The 22,810-nt window shown below is 37.1% G+C and overlaps 1 protein-coding gene across 2 annotated transcripts in view; it reads right to left on the reverse strand.

The window, feature by feature from the left end:
- The window catches only part of LOC129578032 (uncharacterized), a 65,239-nt gene that overhangs the window by 38,766 nt on the left and 3,663 nt on the right, over window positions 1-22,810 (reverse strand). Inside the window, exons 2-3 of one of the 2 annotated variants that reach the window (XM_055466073.1) lie at window positions 17,377-17,438; window positions 14,813-16,735 (exon numbers count right to left, since the gene is read on the reverse strand). The gene's annotated coding sequence lies outside the window, so the exon portion shown is untranslated. The remainder of the gene's footprint in view (window positions 1-14,812; window positions 16,736-17,376; window positions 17,439-22,810) is intronic. The other variant, XM_055466072.1, reaches the window with a different exon arrangement.

Here is a 22,810-nt window from a genome sequence, read left to right on the forward strand (position 1 = left end):
TTGGCTCCAACAATTATTTTATATGAAACAATTATCGCCCCTCCTCTTGGGCTGATGAAGTTCAAAACCGATGCACCCAAGTCTTGCAATGACTTCCTATATTTTACCATTATGTTAATGCTATGGTTTAAATTTATTTTCGCTGGCATCGCATTCAATTTTACCTCTTTACACGATAATGATCCTTTCGAACTCGCAATGATACTGTATGAATTACGTTGCGAAATGTATAGACATCATTGACACAATTGATAGCGGAAATCATGATTATCTATTTTATTTCATCCACGCATCGCATTGAATGCGTGTGCAATGTGTTGATGTTATGCTGTTATGTGGTTGGTTATTGTTGTTGAGAAGCGCATCGATGCGCGCAACAAACCGCGATTCTCCAATCAAACGACAATTTCGATGGAAATATTGACATCGGTGAAAAATTCACATTTGATGTTCACACGTAAATTTAATGAACGTTTCAAGCCGAGACATTGGGTAAATAAACTGCATTATTCTTAACTATGTGTGCGCGCACGGTTTTGCGTTCGCTCGCGCGTTCACGCTCAGTGCTCGCCCATCACTACTGTCGAACCGCCGGGCAGAAATGGTTAAGTATACATATGTGGCAGCATAGCACGCATAATTTCTGTTCCTTTGTTTATTTACATTTTATAATTGGCTTGATTGTAATGCGACAACTTCAAATGAACTGCACGTTAGCAGATACACATTAACCAGACCAATGGAGGTGAACAAAGCGCAAGCGTATTCACTCGACTAAAGAGCCAGAGTGAGTGAGCGAGAGTATGCGAGAGAGAAAGAGAACAGAAGAAAAACATTGTCAAGTATGCACATTGCACATCAAAGCCATTATCCAGTCTCGATGCACATGTCCACTTATGCTTTGCTATTCTCTATGTCCGACGCACATGTGACTATGTACAAATTTTCCTGCGGAATTCTCGCCATTTCTTCGCAGCTTTTCAAAAACGTGCACCATACGCAATTTGTTCCAATACATTTTCATCTTTGAATTGTGTGGCGGTACAAATACGCCATCTTCTCTAAAAACATTTCTATCAAACGGTATGCTACTGCGCATTTTTCCAAATTAGAAAAAAAAGGAAGAAGAAGAAGAAGAGGAAAAAAACCACCGGCAATTAGAGTCTCTGGTTGAGTTGCATTGCCATTCACCGTTTATTTCATTTATTTGCTTTTTCTTCGTTCTCATGTCTCAATGAATCATAATCCTGAGAAAATGTTCAGTGAATATTAGCCTGGAGTAGTTAAGAGGAGCGTTCAATGAATTGGGGCCTACGTGGGCCAATGTAAGTGTTTTCAAGTTTTGTTTCCATTCGCTCACTTCAAAACGAGATGAATTAGTATTTTCAATTGAATTGACTCCACAGTCATCATCCTTGTTTTTTTCTTCTTCAAAATTCATTATTCACATTCAATCGATCGAGTTTGTTCAATATCGGTTATCAAATTGTAGAATGTCTCTGGTAAATTTGCCGTAATTAGTATGATAAATGTTATCGTTAGTTCAGTTGTTAGTGTTTGTCTATCGCATTTATGTATCGAAATGTACATATTTGGCATTTACATGGGGCACTATTAAAAAATATTGTGCGTTTTTTTCTGCTTCTTCTGTTGATTCTAACTAAAAGTAAAATAGCCCGAGGTTTTTGAGTCGCGTGGAAAGTGTACAACTATAATTAGATAAAAGGTTGAAAGCAAGCAACGCGCAAAACAAAACCATCGTTATCTTAATTCATTAGTTGCACATTGTGTGGTTTAGAAGTTGCAATGCAACATTTGGGATCAATGATCTTAGGCATTTGGTCATGCGATTTGTGTTTTTTTTCATTCGCTCTTTCTTTCCTGTTCAGTTTTATCGAGATTGGCAAGTCAATTGAGAAACGTGAATGAATGGAATTCAAAAATGGTGTGTGTGTGTGAATTGCTGACTTAAAACAAGTATTGCACATGCACAGCGCAGCGTAGCACACACACACACACACACAAAAAGCCGATCACTTCCATTAAGTACCAAGCAACCAATTGAAAAGGAAACAGCACACAAACTGCATGCGCAGATCCAGTGCACTGTATCCGAAGACAAATGGCAAAATATAAATTCAACACTGCAAGTAGATAGATGCCGTAGATTATTTCGTTAGACGGAATTAGAAAATAATTGTTCGATGGCACTTTGGAATACTACATGATGCCACACACTGCCAATTCATTCTCCACCATCCCGAATAAACTCTCCGGCTAAATAAAAGATGAAAAGAAGCACATACACACACACACAAACAATCGAGAAGAAAACATGCAAACGGAACCTTTCGAGAAGCTGTCGTGTGATGGCAGTCGTGATCGGTACTTTGAAAATAGCACTTGGTTAAACGAGAGAGAGAAAGAGAGAGAGAGAGAGAGAGAGAGAGAGAGAGAGAGAGAGAGAGAGAGAAAGAGAGAGAGAAAGGAAAAACCGTATTCACACCGTTATAAAAATGCAATTCGAATCGATAGAGAAAAGAAGCAGAAAAAAAAACTTAAATAAAAAGACTAAACGTAACGTCATCGAAGAGGATTGTAAACGAATCAATATGCTCGGCGCCAACATATCACGTACAACAAGTCTGTTTGCGATTATGCCAGCCAACCAGCCCGATCAATTTTCATTTCGATCGAGAGGATCGCATTTTGAGTTTTTTTTTCGTGTACGTACGCAAACATTTTTCTGGTAAAGTTCATAGGATCCAACTGAAATCCACCGAAAGAAAGATAATTTGACATTAATATGAAATATTCCGTCATTTATTAAACAATTCTTTTTATCTTTAATGATATGAACGAAAAGGAAATTATCGATGGAAAAGCCCCAAAATGTTATGTTTTACAAAGAAAAAATGTGTATTGTTGCTGGTGTGCTGTTCAGTCAAAATATTATTCTGTTATAAAGTGGACTCGACACACACACACACACACACACACGGGCCATCTCAATTCGTCTTGCTAGATCCTATTCGCGCACAACGCTTGAAAATATAGGGGCCAGTGAAAAATTACGTTTATATGTCTAATTGTACTAGAGATTTTGTATTAAACTATTTTTTTTCTTTCTCTCGTGATTCATTTGTTGTAGATCGTAATTTAGAAGTATGTAAATAATGCAAGAAGGAATCCATACTGGGCCAGCAAATGATTAATCGTTTAATCAGATACGCATCGCACAAGCATCAATATTCTTTCGAAAAATGTACATTCATGTTGTACAACATTTAGTGGAAGCTTGAAAAAGTCTCGAATAGAAAGACGAAGACAAAACAACAACAAGAACAACAACAAAAAAACACAACACAGAACCGACCTGAAAAATGTAATATATTCAAAATGCTGTATTTTTTTTCTCTTCAAAAGTAGAGAGAGATAGACTAACACAGGCTATTGATTGATAAATGTGTGTTATATTCAGTGGATAGCATTTTAGTTATAATGATTTATTAGACTGATTTATATTTGGGTTTCTCTCTCTCTCTTTCTCTCTCTCTCTCTCTCTCTCTCTCTCTATCTCTCCCTCTCCCTGTCTCATATGACGTTTTACGATGTGGTCATTTATTGCTTTCATTTTTTCTTGCAGTCAATTGCCGTTCAATTAATTAAAAGTTATGATGTTATTTAGTAGAGCCACCGTCATTTTCATGCCACGCCAATACACGCTTCTTAATAAACAACAACAACAACGAAACGTCAGAGAGAAGAAGAATAAAAAACAACACCGAACCACATTTCATTTTGGACTAATGAAAATCATTATGACGACGACGACGATGATGATAATGATGAAGTATTTAAAACAAAGCGATAGATAGACTCTGAATCGAGAATGGATTCGTATACAATATTTAAATTAGTTGGCATTCTTCGATCTGGTTGCGATGTGTGAGAGATGTGCTCACATTTATGATGATTAAGCAATTTTGACCGCTTGAATTGTGAACTAGTTTAAATTGCATGGCCTCCCAAAATTGGATGGTGATTGATTTTGTATCGTATTTAAAGCATTTTATGCTAATTTCGGGTTGGCCACACGCTTGTACTACCGTTTCAAATTCACCTGTGCTTGCTGTGTGCTCGGCAATTTCATACAGCGCAATGAATACACCGCATACCGAAACACAGTTGCGATTTTATGATGATGAATAGTTCTGGGATTCGTTCCAATTCATTCGAAATTGCGTTTGATGGTTGGAAAAAGTATCAAATGATTCATTTGAAATATTCAAATTTTTGCGACCGTTCACACTATTTATCCGAACTTTGACAGGTGAATGGTATTTTATGGTCATTCATTATTATTTTACAATTGTGTTTTCCGTTTTTTTTTCTCTTCGTCGTATATGCGCGCCACCATGGAACAATGTATGCTATAGCACACAAAAGTGACGTCAATGTGCTTTCGCTCCGGCAGCAGAGTTTCATTGTCATTGCGTTGAGGATTAAACACCTCGCACACGTAATTTATAAATTGTTAAGAAATGTCAAAGCTTAACAATCCAACTACTTTGATAGTCAAATGCATCGGCTAAATACGGAAATATTTTTCAATAGAACTTGCAATATAAATGAGTCTCCGGGAGAAAACAACTCATTTTAACGCTTCCGTGTGTCGGTGTTGTCGCATTCAAATGAAAATACACGTTAATCGTTTGTTCTGCTCTGGTAAAAGTATTTCTATGAAAACGGCGAAGCATGTCACAGATCAACAAGTGATTTTAATGACAATCTTTTTTAATTTGAGCATTTAATAAATCCGATTATTTAAAAGCGTCTGAGGAAATCGGCCCAGTGATAATCATCTACGGTTTATAGGTCCGCTTTTCTTTTCTTTTATTTTTTTCTTCTCCGTTGTGTTTGTGTATGCAAGATGCGCGGCGAGAGTGCAATTGATGGGCAATTTTAATGAGCCTCATTCTTTGGTGCGCTATTTTTCATCATGGAAATTATTCATAAATGAATTGGAGCTGCGAGTTATTTGTGACGCTCTTCAATGAAATGTGTTAAATTGTTGAAAATAGTATTGCGATCGCAATGCGATAGATAGACGTGTGGCTGGCTCATGCATGTTTGTGTTTGTTTGGAGTGGATGTCCGTTCGAGCCATCGATGCATTTGCGATGCAAATGGCACAAAACCAGCATTTCTCTATGCTGTAATGGCACTATCCATAATGAAATTACAAGAGTCATCAATTTACGTCAACTGATAACGCCATAAAATCGGTTCGTCTCTCTTTCATTTGTGGGTTCTGCGTGGCGTGTGAGGTGCAATGATTGCCTCGTGTATGCGTGCGCGCGCTCTCGCGTGTCCGATCACGCTCATTGCGTTCGTATACTTTGTGAAATGCCACACCAATAATTAGTGTTTTTGATGCAAGTCAAATTCTTGCATAACTAAAACGATTACACCAATTATACGCATTGTGGACAAGATGTGTGTGTGCATGTGCATGCACGAGCACCACTGGCAGCAGCATCAACAGCCACATACATCGCGGTATGGAGAAAAAAAATGATGATATGATTGAGAACAGCGGCTACAAAAGGTAGCTATTGCAATGGCGACGACAACGCAGCAACCAACCGTACACGTAATAATGAATAGCGCAGAATGGCATATGCACGCGAATCGAAACGGCTCGTTCGCCTTCTTCATTCAAACACATGTGTGTGTGTGTGTGTGTGTGTGTGTGTGTGCAGTGCATTGCCATGCGCACCTCGGGTCGCAATGTACAGACATCGATAGAACCGTCATCATAAATACATGCGAGCATCTCTATTTGTATTCCAGAATAATTTATCATTTTTGATTTTGGTCTGATTTGTATTCACGGTCTCTCGATTACCACAATGCATTGTCCTTTTGTCGCGCAAATAAATTTAGAATCGGCACAACGCTCGATATCACGATGATGTATTTATATGTATAACCGTGAACACAAAGCGAATAGATAGGGACAGAGTGAAAAAAAAACAAAACATATCAGCCCGACTCATCGCCAGTTATCTATCCCAAATGCTGCCATCAGCAGATCATAATTAATAGATAGGAATGCTTTGCATCTATTGAACACTTGATATCACTTGATTTATGATTGAATAAAACTAAACCCTCAAAAATGAACGACGCGTTGAAATGATCATTAGAACAATTGCGGTTTGAAGGTGATGGAGATCATTTTTTTTTCTCTCTAGAATCCATTTGCAATGGAAGAAACTAACTCGCAAAAGACTCTATGTCTGTAAATTGTTATCTTTTGTTGCATCTACATGTAGTACGAAATATCGCAATCAATTTTTTGTTATCTAAAATCTGATAATTTCCACGTATATATACTTGATCATATAACATGTAATTGGTCAGCATATGAAAAATGTAACCGAATTGAAATTGAATACCAAAAAAATAACATAATTGGACTTCTCATGCGGTAGCAATATGTAACTGTCATTCGGAATATGGATTTGCGAGAGATTTCTAACGGCACATCGAAAACAAACAGAGCCATTGACTGCGGGCAGAATTATCTACATATTGCAATTGCAATAATGGGCGCCATGCAGAAGGAATAAAGTTCAAAGATTCATCTTATATTATTATGTACGTATCGTAATGAGACAATCCAAAACTCATTCATTGTTCATAGTCCCGTAGCATTCCAATACGATGTGTACCCGTGCCAATTGACTTGATATTACATTGCACACGCACATCATACCTATTATTGCCAGATTGCCAGATTCTTCGATGGAATCCTATCAAAAAGATCCTGTTATATTGTTTGGAGAAAAAAATTAATGTCGATTATTAAACTCCATAGGAGTAAGCGATTTAAGCCATCCAACAAATTATGGACGATGTGGATTGTGCATGCATTTTGGCACATGCAATTTGATTGTGAACATTATTTCTCCCTATGCTGCGTTTCACCTTTCTTGCGACCGTTCATTTCTGGAGTTTATTGCAACGCAGTTGCATTTGATTGTGTGTGTGTGTGTGTGTGTGTGTGTGTGTGTGTGTGTGTGTATGTGTGTGTGTCATTTTTGCATGGATCCCCGTGTCTTTCACGAGCCAATTTTGCGTATTCTATTTAGTACATGTTCTAGCTGCCTGAAATCGTCATTCGTTCGTTCATTCGTTGCATTTGCAGCACGCCCTTATTTTTCATCTCGTCGTTGCAAAGCAGCAGTCCTCATTATTTATTATTGGATAAATTGGAAAGTGTTTTTTTGTGAGTATGTGTGTACGCGCAAGAAAAACAGCGTGAACGGTTAGTCACAATTGATGCATAAGATTATACGCTGGCAAGCATATGTGCAACGACCAAAAGTGGAATAGAATACACCAATAAAAGAGAGAGAGAGAGAGAGATAGAAAAAAGAACCGGTAATAATAAAATCCAAAAGATGAAGAAGAACATTTGAATTTTCTCAACGAATAGAAAATAATTTGGTGTTCAATTTATTTTGCTTCGTTTCGTTTGCTTCATTTTTGCGATTCATATTTTGAGTATATGCAATTTGTATTTGCCGTTGTAAAGCCACAACAGCAACAATAGCAGCAGCTCGTGATACTATTTGTATTTTCTGTGAAATTTCTGCATTGAAATTCATCGGATAAGTATTTTGCCAGCCAGTCATCGTCGTCGTCGTCGTCGTCGTCGTCATCGTTGTTTGCTCTTCGCCCATTTGTTTCAAGGAATATCATATTCAATATGCTCTGTTTATTTGCATAATTCAAATGGAAATGCAAAATGCAAATGACACACAACCGGCATCTAATTTTAAATTGTTGCAACTTGTGAATTGGGCAACTAGAACTCGATCTCTAGAACTGTAGCCCATACATAGACATAATCCCGGTTGCAATACAACTTGAGTTATTTATATAGAAATCAAACATCATAATGGTTATAACATGTAAAAACGGTTGCACCGTTCATCCTCCCCTTCGTCGTCGTCGTCGTCGTCGTCGTCGTCGCCAAAAGTTGTCGTTTTGTGTTAACGTGCATGTTTATCCTCAATGAAACGGCACGAATGGATTCATGTTTTGAATACATCAAATGCATTTCGATCGAATTTCCCGATGTTGTGTGCTGTGCGACGCAGAATGACATCCAAACATGAAAATTATCATGTTTTTGAATGCCAGTAACTTGCTTCACTTCGAAATTCGGTTGACTTAAAACTGAATCGACTCTCGACTCCGTTCATTTCGGCTCTGGCACACAGAATATTCTTGTGCTGTGTGTATGCATTGGACGCGCACTAGAGTGGAAAGATGAAAGTTCATGTACGATGTACGATATACGAGGGCATGTTAGTTTGAGGCGTTGCTTTGATTGAAACTTCGTGGCTTCTTCTCTTTCCGTATGCCACTGTGCTGTGCGATGCTGTGCTGTGTTGCTGTTGTCATTGATGGCCGCATAATCGGTGCCAATGGAGAAAATTAGAGCACTCTGCCAATCGATCATTAAAATATCAGCTTCAATTTTCTCATCTCAGACTCTGATGGCATTTTTACGACCGTTATCTTAAATCATCAAAGTGTTTGTCGTTTTTTCTCTCTTTTTCTTCTTCTTCTTCTCGCTTTTCAATCACAACTTTCATATTTGCGATAAACCTATATTTTCAACTGAACAATTAGTCTTTGTTTCTCTAATGTGTGTTGTTGCATTTGCAACGCCAATACAAAATGAATTCGCTTTCTTTCTACACAATTTCAAATTGAAATTGAAAGAAAAAAACACAAAAACAATTGGATATATTTTGTGCTAAACGAATGGCGAATTAATGTAAGCAAGTCCAGATGGACTTTCTCGATTTCACCCGTGTGTGTGTGTGTGTGTGTGTGTGTGTGTGTGCATACACACAAAACAATGGGATTTTCACTGTGAAAATGCCGTTTAAGGTAAAATTCTTCAAACGAATCGTGCATTCTTTCCGCAGTTGAACAAGTGACTGCAAATGCATTTAATTGTGGTTGAAAGAGAGATAAAATAACAACCGAGCACATGTTGAACAGGGGAAGAGAGAGAGAGAGAGAGTGAGTGTGTATATATATAAAATGCGTGGATTTGTATCTTTCTCTCCTTCGGCATTTCTTTGTTGATTTGGTTTTGGTTGTTTCGTGCGCAAGCAAATCGTCGTCAAGAATAACTGGCGGTGATATTCAAACAGCAAACACCGAACGACGGGCTCACATATGTTGGAGAGTTTGTCGGGTTATGTTTTTTGTTTCTCTTCTTTTAATAGTGTTATTATGCGTATGTATGCCTGAAATATTCGGTTCAACCTTCTTGTTTTATTCGATATTCAAATTAATTCGATCTTTTCTCTCTTTCTCTCTTTCTCTCTCTCTCTCTCTCTCTCTCTCTCTCTCTCTCTCTCTCTCTCTTCATTCTTTCAAATATCTCCAGCTATTTAATTCTTGTCTTTAGTTCTCAAATAAAATATGATAATTTATTGAATAATTTATACACGAAAAAAAGAGCAGGCCAGAGTGTATATATCTGAATGCTATAAAATTAGTTGAAAAGAAACGAATTAAAAACTAAACTAAACGTAAAAAAATAACAACAACAATAAGCAGAAAACGAAAAAAAACGAGAAGAAACCATAGACATTTTAATTAAATCCTCTATTTTCATTTCATTATAACACGCAGGTAATTATGACCGGAGACCGAATTCCAAAACACAAATTTCATGTAGAAACACACTTATGGTGTTGTTGTCATCGTCATTATTTTTTTTTCAATTCTTGCACGGAAAGCGTATTGAAGCAGATATTTGAAAAAAAAAAAAACGTTGAACTACAATTTTGTTGTTAACCACTCCGTCTTCGATCTCTTTGGTGACCGTAAATGTCCGAGTATGACTCTCGGTGAGTCGAGGGCCACATTTTTTCTACTCATTTTTTGTGTTTGTGTGCCAGTTTGGTGTTTGCGCTTGTTTTTTTCTTCTTCAATTCTTCCATAGTGGCACATCGATAGACTCATTCGAAAATGAAACCGATTCAGTGAAGAATCCAAACGAAACGAGAATGTTATAACCAAATTTAAAGGGAAATAAAATGAGTTTGAAACAGTGGATGACATGAAGAGCACTACGAACTCGCATAAAAGAAGACAAAACGAGTTCTAATTGAGTGATTTCCGATGTATTTTATTCTTTTTAAACATTGTTGTTGTGGTTTTTTTTCTCCTCTCGTTCATTTCGTTCTTTTGATACAATCATTAAAACTATTATTTGATTCCATTGTATCGAAATGGAGAGATTACCGAAACGAACCGAATCGAAGGGAAAAAAAATCAATGTAAATTATGGGATATTGTGTATGTTGTTGTATCGCGCGCGCGCACGGTGAGCCACACGGTGCATGGTGTGTGTCGGTAGATCACAAAAAAATCGAACGCCCGAACGGACCTTTTTATGCATGCGACCGACACTAATTTCTCTTAAGCAGCAACGGCAGCAACGGCAGCAGCGGCATATGATGATGATACCACAATATGATTGTAAAACACTGTATTCCGTAGACGTCACACACATCCGTTCGATTGAGAGAGACGGATGGGCGCGCGCACATACACAACATCTAAACTGCCCGAACCACGAAGCCAATGCCGCTTGAATATCGAATCTAAAAGATATTCAAATCGGTTGTTGTGCCTCTTGTGCACACGACTTGGCTTTCATGCGTACACACAAATTTTGTAGCAACTTAATATTTTGACATCTTAACATATCCGTATCTGTTCATGTGTGTGCATCGAAACGAAACGCCGAAACAGCGAAAAATGCTCGCTGTCAAATTTTTGTTTTTCAATAAGGAAGAATACCAAATTACGGTTTCTCTGGCCAGAGCCAGGAGAATCATTCTCCGATTTCGTACGATTTCAATGTCGGTTTTATGGTGTGTGTGTGTGTGTGTGTGACTGTGTTTGGGTTGTGGTTGCGGCATCAGCAACAGCACCGCTACAACTTAATAGACCCACTATATTTAAGCTATTAGAACCGTGTTTTCGACGGTTAACACAATCGTTTAAATTGTTAGTCGATAGTTTGTTAGTTCGAAGATGAAACACACCATTGTATTATGCGGTGCATTTCGCTGTCTGTTCTGTCGCGCTCTACCTGTTTTCCCTTTCTCGATACACCACATGTGTGATGATGGCTTAATAGTTAAATAATAATACACCTCTGTTTTTCTATTATTTTTCTTTTCATCGTGTCTCTCTCTCTCTACTGTTGTTCTTGTGGTCAATTAGGTGACCGAATACAGTATTGTTTTACCGGAGGACATTACTGGAATCGTTTTCGGGTTTCAACCGAGAAATGTCTTTTTTATATTTTCGTGTTTTTTTTACTCTTTCTGCCGTTGTCGTTATTGTTTCGGATTGTAACTGCAGTAAGTTATGTGTTTTTTTTTTGTTTATTGTCGATGAGAATGCATTTTTTATATTTGATGCTAAGGCCTACATAACACACAACACTCATTGTTTATCTTATCTCGACGATTTCGTCTTTCTTTTACCAATGTCTTAACACCGTAGGAAACAAACGATCATTTTAACGAACGGCCAATAGTTAAAATGAAGAAGATGAAGAAGAAAAAAAGTAGAACACAATCCGTCGCGACTAGTTAAATGTGATACTAGAGCATCCAACAAATGAGACTGAGATATACATATGTACGATGTTCACTCGTTCGGCGAGAAAACAACATCAACAGAAAATAATTCCCGTCGTTCGGTCTCATTGTGTCATTGTTCTCTCAACCTAATAAAAAACATTTTTTTTTACATTCACTAGAATAAAATAACTAGCCAATATGCAGTGAAAATGGCATTTAACGATTTGCTTTGTCTCTGTGCATTACTCGTGAGCTCACAACCAGCTAAACTATATCGAAAATGTTGGAAAAGGCACAAAACACTAGTAAATTGCAGTCGATTTCGAGTTAGAATTCGGTTAAAAATCATTTGAAATTGTAATTATTTCGAAAGAACCACGCTGATTGTATTAAATCGGCGGAAATAAATGCCTCCAACAAAACAGAGACCAAAGAAAACAACCGAAATTAGTAGCCAGCATTGAATGAATGCTCGCACTGACCGAGAATAATGAAGACGTTACCTTAAGCCAAAAAGCATCAAATTTAATTTTATATTCGATCACATCGTTATGGAAATTTATTACTGACAATCATTGAAATCATGCAAAACGTCGGATGGAATGGAAGAGCTCTCAAACGGAATTTAATATAAAAATTGGGTGAGAAAATGTGCTAAAGCTGATTAAAGCATATTAATTTATTCGATTGCTATGCGCAATTTAATATTTTTTTCTTCTTTGAATTGGAAATATTGATGTTTTGTGCCATATACACATATAATTTTTATTTTCTACATTTTTTTTTCTCGAAATGTTCGGGCCTCTTTGTGCTGTTATGATGTGAAAATGGAAACTAATCGGTGGAAAGAGAAAAAAATTGTACAAATGAAAAAGGCGCTATCGTTTATCGGAATCAAGCCATTTAAATTCCGTTTTATATTAGTCATTTAGAAAAAATATATATCCAATCTGGCAAAAGCCACATCGGTCCTGATTAAAACCATATATTTTTTTTTATTTATCTTATAAAATAATGTTCTAACTTTTAACACCAACAAACCGCATATTCACCGCAAGGATAGAGAGATAATAAGGAAATTATGTGCAGCTTTTGCTTTATCCATCGCACACATTTGTGCCTGTGTGCATGTTCATTTCAACCATTTGATTGTGTCGTGCTAATGACGAAATTCTTTCACTTTCAAAAAACGGAAGTCTTTTGATCAACACCTTTCAGCCAAATGCAATGCGAAACCCTCTCATTTGGTCGTGTATATAAATTTTTTTTCTGTTCAGATTGTTTTTTTCTACTTCTTCTGTGTGTATGTCGCCGTTGTTGCTGTCGTTGTCGTTATGAAAGAGCAATGAATTGTCACACGATGCATTTACAAGTTTTCAACATACACATTAAAACCACATCCGATTTGGGCTCATAAAACATGCAATCAGAATGACTTAATGTGATGGTGTTGACATTAATGCAGCGATTGTGCGGAGTTTTACATCGAACACACGAAAAAAAAGTAAAATAACGACAAAATCTACCTTTTGATATGCATGTATATAATTTTTTTTTTCTCGTTCGCCATTCACTGTCGCTTCAGTAGACAGTTTATTTAGACTGGAGAGTGCACTGATTTGGCGAATGTTCTCCACTCATTTTTCATCGTCGCATCATTCCGTGTATTTGCGCTTCGATTCCATTTTTTTTTTCTCTTCTTCTCTTCTTTTATTGTCTCCCTTTTTCACTGTGTGCGTTCAGAGTACATCTTTTTTTCTTCTACTCTCTGTTCATTTCGGTCTGGCAAATTGGTTTCGTTAATTAAGTCAACAAATAAAATTGCATCTGCGTGGGCAGAATTTTGGTGAAATAACAATATTTCACGAGTCAAAGTTTCGTTGCTTTACACAAATACCGGGTCGCATTTAATTTATCGCTTTAACACTGGACAACGTGTGATTTTTCTCTTGGTCATTTCGAATGTTCCATGGTCTTTGTTTTGTGTATATGGCTTCTTTTTTTTAATTCTGCTCGGACCAACCATTTTCAATATGTGTCTGTGTTGTTTGTTTTTTTTTCTCTTCTACATACTCTTTTCTCTCATTCAATATCCAAAAATTACCGCAGCAAATTGTGTTATTCGTATGAAGTCACAAAGGACCAGTGATGATTAAAAATGGCTCACACGTTGTGAATGTGCCAACGAAAAAGGAAAAAAAATCCCATTCCCGCACCAAAAAAAAAATATGTTCATGGCTTTTTTTTCGGTTGTTTATCGAGTTTTCATCGACTTCTATATCATTGCTACCTGCTGATTTTTTTTTTGCTTGTTGGAAAAATGAAATGCCCCGTTCGGTTATGCAGACGAATTTTCAAATGCATACGAATGCTCACGACACAGACAAATCAGCGATAATTTGCCACACACACAAAAAAAAACAACAACGACTATTCACAGCGTTAATACCGATTACGATTGCGGTGTTTGTAAGCGAAATTTGTTTGCTTTGTTTGCTGCGATGTGATTCGAAGAAATTCGCACTGAATTTTCTTATTGAATTTTTAATACATGCTCGCATTTACCGTATTTTGTGTAAGCGCGAAAGACAGAAAAAAAAACTCGAACGGAAAATAAAACGATAAATTGCAATGGAACATAAACCGGGATATTGCGATGCACACGTCGAGCAATGAAATACTCGAAACGAGATAATTCCAAAACAGCGTCACGATTTCTTTAGGAATTACCGAATCGAACGAAAAAAAAATTTGCGTATTTTCGCATACCTCCAGCGTTCTTCGTGTGATTGCCTTTTTGGCTCCTTTTTTTCATATTCCCAATTCCTCACTCTCTCGTTTGTACAATTTTTTTTTTCGGGACAAAAATTCCATTGACATCATTTCAACCCAATATCACCGATAAATTGGTTCCATTCGAAACCATGCATACAACTGTCTTTTTCTACTTTTTACAAATCGAAGGATTCATCAAATGGTTGAAACACGAGAAACAACAACAAAATGCTATGGATTTTCTGCACCCGAATCAAATGGAATAACCACAAAAAAAAAATCTTAAATTGCAAAATAGCACAAATCGAATCAATATTGAAAATATATGAAGCTTACCTTATGTCAAATATGGTAGGCCTGCGTTCGTCGATGCAGTTTTCAGCTATATAGTTTATCCGTTAATGATGTTGTCGTTGAACAATAAAACGACATTATCCAATTTAAATGAATGCATAAATATTCATGTTCGATTTTATTATTGTGTTGTATAGATCTATTTGAGTCGTTGGGTTGGTATTGAGAACTATTATTATTTTGCTGTATTCGCTCGCGGTGTGCTGTGTCTTTTGTTGGGCTCTCTTTGTTTGAGGCCGCGTGTTGGTGGCTATTGCTTCCCGAAATGGATTTACGATAAAATAATTGACAAATACCGCACCGATAATACCAGATTATAAATATAAAAACACATCCATTTTTTTTCTTTTCCTTCGTCGTCGTCGTCGTTGTCGTTGTATTCTTCTTCTCTTCAATTCATCTGTCGTTCGGTTTCGTTTGCCCGGATTGTGTTCGTTCACGTTTGTCACACACAGCAAAAGAAGAAGAAAACAGTGTTTTTTTTCCACCGCGTAAGACGATAAAAATACCGATAGCTTCTCGTTTTGTAAAATTTTTAATTAAGTATTGATATGGTGTTTACTTTAGAGTAAATCGTGTCCTTACGTCACCGAATTCACTCGTTCTCCCTCTATCTCGGCATGATCACAAACAAAAGCGTGCGCGCGCGCGCGTAAAGCAGATGTATCAACTGCAGTATTATGACTCATTCAATGCGATTATGATGTTCATTTATTTGTCACACTTTGCGAACTGCACTTGGTTATTTTATGGAGTGGGCAATTTCATTCACATATGCTTTATGCTATGTGTGTATATGGGTGGTCAGGAATCGATTGGAATAGCCCACTAATTTTGTCGCCCCAGAAAATCAAAAATGTGACCGGGACTAATTTCCGTTCATTTGTTATGACTCACTTTCAATATGCGCACACCATTCACACAATAGCGCCGTTATTGAAATTATCAATTATGTTGTTTTTGCTGCTGTTTCGGTTGTAAAACCTTTCTTTTTTATTCCTGTGGAAAAAGACGATTTGGTCGGATTATCTACATAAACATCGATAGGTAATTACATAGCCATTCCCATTGGTGTGAATGTACACAACGGCAAAGGCATTTGAAATATCGTTTGTGTTTTTGTCCAGCCACTGTCGATCGATTCACATAGGCGCCGAAAAATCCATTGCAAAAACCATAGAATTTTGCATTTCAAATCAGTTGCCATAAATTGTTAATAATCACAGCAATTTTATGCGACGTTTTAATTTCACTACAAAACCAATACTACCACGCGCACGCTAGACAAATCGACGGAAATTCACGACCGAACAATAACAACAATTGAAAACACTTTGATTAAAAACCATTGTGAATTTCATTTTTCATTCCACAGTTGGGAAAAACAAAAATCTCGCGTTCTTTTTTCGTCGCTGGTTGTCGCTGTTGTCATTCACATTCGATGGCGCCTGCAATGGCAATTTAAAACAATATCAACGCGAGCAAGAGAGGAAAGCGAAAAAGAAGACGAATAATAAAAACGGGTTACATTTAATCCTTATTAATATATATTTATATGTGACGATAATACGGTCGATGGTTCTTTTCCCTCTTGCTCTTGTTCTCTCTCTCTCTCTGCGAAAAATCGAATTCGAGTTATTGTCGCCGCGTGGATGCAATTTTATATTTATAAATGTAGCTTTGTTTGGCACTTGGTGCGAGAGCACTTTTAATTATTTGATAAGATTAATTTCACATTGTGTGTGTGACGGGACACTCTTTTTTCGTATATAGATTCATTCACGCGAAGCATCGACAGAGTCAGTTAATGCATTCATTTATTACAATGTATATATATGGTGTTAATTTGCATGTGTTTTCTCCGTTGTTGGTACGGTTTTTTCTCTCCTCGTTCGGTTCGGGCACCTGAAATGTTTCGAAACAAAAACCTTTAATTAATTTATATTGGCACATACAAATATTTTCATAAATATTGTATATATTCTAGTTATTCCATGGGTATTTTTTTGTTGCTGTTGTTGAAGTCAATCTTTTTCCGGGTCAATTGACATTCCCAAAAATTATAAATGAACATTTGAACTATTTTCGGACCAATTGAATTGGAAAAAAATCGACTTTTAAGTAGATTTTGCTATTTTCCACATGTTTTTTGTACATAAAAGCGAAAATAAAGCAAATTCCATTGGTCAATAATAATTTCGATCGATTTGATGGGCTCCGATCGGTGAGTAATTTTCTGTCGTTTTATAATTTCTTGCATATTCATGAAATTGAACCTGTTCGACGTCAAAGTAGATTGACCCTATTCCATGCGATCAACGACTATTTCAAAAATGTATAAATAGCTTCATTCAGAAAATTCATCGAAGCACTGGTCGACAGTCAGTTTTGGTTGTATTTTTTTGTGTGTTCTTTTTATATTGGATATGTGTGCTTATTTAAGCATGCACAAGATTACGAGACAAAGAGAGAGAGAGAGAGAGAGAGAGAGAGAGAGCGAGAGGGAAAATGAGAGAAAAAAACGGCAAATTTATCCATGAAATTACCTTAACGGCGTGTATAATTTCAAATGGAAATTTAATAGTGGTAAAAGTTTGTTGGATAATTCCTGTCCATGGCAATGGCATTTATATTTGGGTATAGCAACGATGAGCACAATTTTCGACGTTATTATTTGGCGTTCAACTTGTGTATAACTAGGCATCAACGACACACGGTAGTTTTGTCCACGAATGCTATGTGGCTACTTAGAAGCGACGCACACACACAGAGCGGTAGTGAGAGAGACATTTTGTTTGTGCTTTCTTCGATTAGTCTGAAATCAGTTTGATGGTTTTCAAAGCACCTTATCATATCAATCAATTATGTTATTAAATAAACATTAACGTTGATTTTATTGACAGCTGGTTAACGAAAGGTTTCAAAACTCTTTTCGGAATGATGACGAACCATTTGGGGCTTGGGCTTGTTCATTCCGTTCGTAACATTGGCATTGGCGATGATCCAATGTTGTGGTGCTTTAGTTTTCATTAAATGTTATCTTATTTCAAAGATCACTATTTAGATTCAACTGAATCTCGATGCCGTGTATAGCACTGACTCCATTCTGATTTTTGTTTTTCTCAATGGCTACAACCACACATACACATGAACACCTCAATGAACGAAAGCCGATTAACAAGTTCAATGAGAGTCGAACCAAGCCACCACAATACAAACCAGCACACGATAAAACTATTCAGCGTAATATATCTGATCGTTTACGATTTTAATTAACCAGAATACATTAGTCATATTTTTTTCGATGTAGAAAAAAAGCATCCACTACCTCACACGCACACTGCCGATCATTGCGATTGGTGAGAACAATGTGAACGAGATGAGAGAATGACTTATTTGGCTGATCATCTCAGTTATGTCAAATATTTAATGATGCCTGAAATCGAATCGACTAGATAAAATTCGTAACATCAATTTAACGATGTTTCGATCATAAGAAAAAGAAAAAAATAATCGACGAATGAGCTGGTCGATTTTTACGGCATGTCTTCTCTCTCTCTCTCTCTCTCTTTCTCTACTCGTCTAGTCGGTGGCTTACAGTCGCCGAGGTGTGTTCTCTTCGTCTGGCCCTTCTGCGAGATCGTGTGTGGATATATGTGCAACAACGGCAGCAAACAAGTACTCGCGCAATACCTTCATTACTTGTAATCTATATATATATATTCGTTCATTATGCGTATTGATTTTATGAACATCATCGTTGGGGCGCTGCATGTACTATGCAACACCATCTCTCATTCTTGATCTTAAACATAGATAAAATCTTTAATCGATCGCATTTAAACTGATGGATCGTTCGATTTATCTCATTCACTTTATGCATCGCATTGATGTCTGGTGTGCCATGGATTATTTCCATTTTTACACAATCCGGATCCCGGGAACGCATATTTAAGATACTATCTGCTGTTTATATTACTGTTGATTTCTCTCTCTCTCTCTCTCTCTCTCTCCGTTCATCAAGTGTGTGTGTTCGTTCTCCTTGTTCAAATGTTGTTGTGTGTATCATTTTTTGGAAAATACGCGATTGTTTTATTCCAATTATTTCGTCTGGAATGTGACATTTGTAATGTGTTTCCCTGGTACAGGCCCGGAAGCGTCGGTCATGTTGACATCGAAATGGCAAAAGAACAGACCGAAAAATAAGAATTATGTTGCACGCAATTGTGATTTGAACATGGAATATGACGAATGTGAATTTGGAAAAATAAAAACAAATATCAAAAGCATTTTGGAAACGAGAAAGAAGAGAGAAAAAAACTGACTCACAAGAATATCCAATAAAATACAAAAGATTTTTGTGAGATTAGAAAAGGTGAGTCGTTCGTAGAAAACTCGAAGAGCTGCTGAGATAAAAATAGTCGAAATAAGCGATTGTTGAGACTTCAAAGATAGGACCACTTGATTCAGACATGTAAATGAAACGTCGATTCTCTTGACGGCTGCTTTAGGGCGACACAATAGAATATACGATGCGTTGAGAGTCAATTTGAAACACATCATAAAAAAAGAAGCAGGCAGTGGTGTTATAAAACGACGAATAGCAATGGCAACAACAGCCACATGAAAAATAAAAAGCATATAAATCAGAAACACACATCGCCGAATGATGATGATGAGATGACGATGATGCACCGATTTTTCATAATCTTTTTTTGTTCCTCTGTATTTGTTCGTTCAATCGTATTCTCTCTCTCTCTCTCTCTCTCTCTCTCTCTCTCTCGCTTCTAAGTCCAAAGTTTGTATAAAAATACGTATGAACGAAGAAGAAAATGTGTTGTTTGTTTGGAGTAACGACGAAAACCATTCAATAGTCGAGGTGAAAGAGGTAGAGAGGACTACTTATAAAATTGTGTAAAATATTGACAATGAAAAATTACTCGTCAGTATTTCGAGCGAATTAAACAGTGAAGAGAGAGAGAGAGAGGCGAGAGAGATAGATGGTCACATTAAAATATGAGCCACACAAATAGCTCATTTCATACGGATTTATTCTCGAAAGCCGCGCCACAAAATGACCAACACTCTTTACACATAGTACATATCGGTGGAATGGTGATTAAAAGTTTCAGTGAAAAGTGTTGCCGATAAAATGCGCCGAGGATTACCTGTATATACGATATGATTATTATTTTTCGACGAATTCAAAAGAAAAACGTTTGCCAGGCTTCAACGCACACAGATAGCGAGATAGAAAAAGAAGAAATCCATTGAAAATATGATATTTAATTCCAGCGATTCATAATAAAACTTCATCTCTATTGCTCTTATCTCTTTTTCCGTCTCCATCCTCCTTCTCCTCCTCTTCTTCTTCATCACTGTGTTTGCATTCAGCATTCTCCTTATTTATCTTTGTCCGTTCATTTCTATTACAATAATCAGAGGTATGTTTTTTTTTCTCTCCACCAAACGCATGTGAATCAAAACAAGCAGAACACGAGATTGAGAGGAGAGAGGGAGAGCATAAAGGCGATAAGCATGAAAAGCAAGTGTATTACAGACCGATGAATAGAAATAAGAGGAAAAAAAAATTAAATCCACCACGATAGAATAGTGGGTAATCAAAAAATTGAGAATAAATTAGATCAACGAACAAAAACATATTAACTAAATTGTCAGATTAGAGTGTGTTCGGCCATAAGGTTTTGTATAAAAATAACTTGTTTGTTTGTGTCTGTGTGTTTGTGCGCACTTCTCTCTCTCTCTCTCTTTTTCTCTCCAGCTCTCTTTCTGTTTGGCTCACGGTATTGTTGACCGACACACACATGCTCTCTTCAAAATCCATGATGATTATGCAAAGAACGGATCTCATATTAACGACCAACAGCAAAATCTAAGTCTAATGGCTTAGTTTAGAGCCACTTGGAAATCCAATCAGCTTGATCGGATCCATAATTTGGATTTTACGAAATGAATTCTTTTTTGACTATCGATTTAATTAGCTTCGATTATGCCACAATGTTAATAAATGCTACACATATCGTGTGATCAAAATCGTCCGTTAAACACAGAGTGTGAGAGAGTGAGACAGCCTGACTGGCTCAAAGAACTGCTTCTGTTGTTCAATTTTGAACGTGAGTTCGATTGAATAAGTAAACGTGGCTAACTGCAATTTTATTGGCGTTTTGCAATGATGTACGATCGCAAAAGCGTGTAAACACTTCGATCGGTATTTATGCATACAATTAAACAATTTATTTGTGCTGTTCGGGAAATTCCTTGCGAGTGCATTTTTCGATGGGTTGCACGCTGCGATTAAATCGAATTAATAACGCGAAATGTGTCTCTTTCGCTCAGTGCGTTTCGGTCATCTCTTTCAATTGAGAACGAAACACGAACTACAGAAAAGAAAAACACACACACCATGCATATGATTTGCATTTTTTTCGTGCCTTTCGATCCGCGATTCCCTCTCTCTCTCTCGGCTAGCCGAACCGAGCCAAGAATGTATTCTTGCATAAAGCAGCCGATAATGAAGTCATTTATGTTGCTAATAACATACCGCTTAACATTTCTTTGCGCAAGTGCTGATAGGTATGGATCTTTTTTTGTGCTTATTTTCGCGATAAGGAAATTGATTATCTTAGTTTTAGCTATACTGTGTTATTGTTGTTGTTATTGCTGTTTTATTGTCGACCGATCTCAGTGAGTATTTTCAGTTCATTTGTTGTGTGCGTTTCTCTTTCTCGCTCTCACCGCGTTATTGATGTGTCTCTTTTCTGCTTGCTCCACTACTAAAACTTCATTATACTTCTCTATACTGCATTTTAGTTTATTTATTTAACTTGACTTCCATCGTTTGCATGCGATGCATCCAACGTAATATTTTGACTGTGTTCATATACACATTGGCGTATGTAAAGGAGCCGCTCGACAGAAGATGAGAAAAAAAAACACACACACACACCACATTACACAAACAATAAAACGCAACACTTTCTTACACTTTTTTTTTGCCACGGAAGATCGATTTTTATCGATCGAATACCATAATACGGAAGAGACACAACGAACAGAAAAACACGCACCAGAACCCTGGCGATTCCAGAACAAACGATCAGACGAAGCGAAAAATTGCTATCGAAATTCCAAGCGGTAAGCACAAGCATCTGAGATATGCAAAAATTCAGGGATTCTTTTCGGCAACGGCGATTGTTTTTGCAGCAACATTTTTCGTTGCCTTTTGTTTATGTTGCAATGCACATGCCGAAATGTGTGCAGTTTCAGTGTTTTCTGGTCGATTGATCAGACAAAACAAAGGTGAAAGAAACAGAAACGTACACGAAATTTATTTTGCATACAGTGAACTCTCCCATCTTGACTTACGATCAATCAACAAATGAAAAATGAACTGATCCCCTTTCGAAATTGAGTTACTTTACCACCGTCACTGTCGTCGTCGCCTCCGCTGCTGCTGTTTTTTTTTGGCAAAATGCAAAACGACACACACAGACACAACAAAAAGGGAACCAACGTAACATGAACAACAAACGGCGCGCACTTATTCAGAAAGTTGTCAGAGTGCATCGAAACGGCCGTACTGACCTCTCTTTCTCTCTTCGTGTCTCTCCTTTCACATCTCATTTGCATCAAAGAGCAAATTTTTGTGTGTTGTTCGCAGAATGAAACGAGAGAAAAAAAAATTAAGTTATCATTTGATTTTGGCTTCTCTGATGCGTGTGCGAAAATCGTGCTTTTGTTTTGACTGCTGTGCATTGCATTCTATGACTCAATTTGCAGCGGCTTCCTTTTTGTATGAAATTTTGCATGAGAATCAGGCATGCATGTCTCCCTCTCTCTCTCTCTCTCTCTCTCTCTCTCTCTCTCTCTCTCTCTCTCTCTCTCTCTCTCTCTCTCTCTCTCTCTCTCTCTCTCTCTCTCTCTCTCTCTCTCTCTCTCTCTCTCTCTCTCTCTCTCTCT

Source organism: Sitodiplosis mosellana, unplaced genomic scaffold (assembly GCF_009176505.1).
Source record: "Sitodiplosis mosellana isolate CC-2019 unplaced genomic scaffold, AAFC_SMos_1.0 Smas_scaffold_6226, whole genome shotgun sequence".
Classification (NCBI taxonomy): Eukaryota; Metazoa; Arthropoda; class Insecta; order Diptera; family Cecidomyiidae; genus Sitodiplosis; species Sitodiplosis mosellana.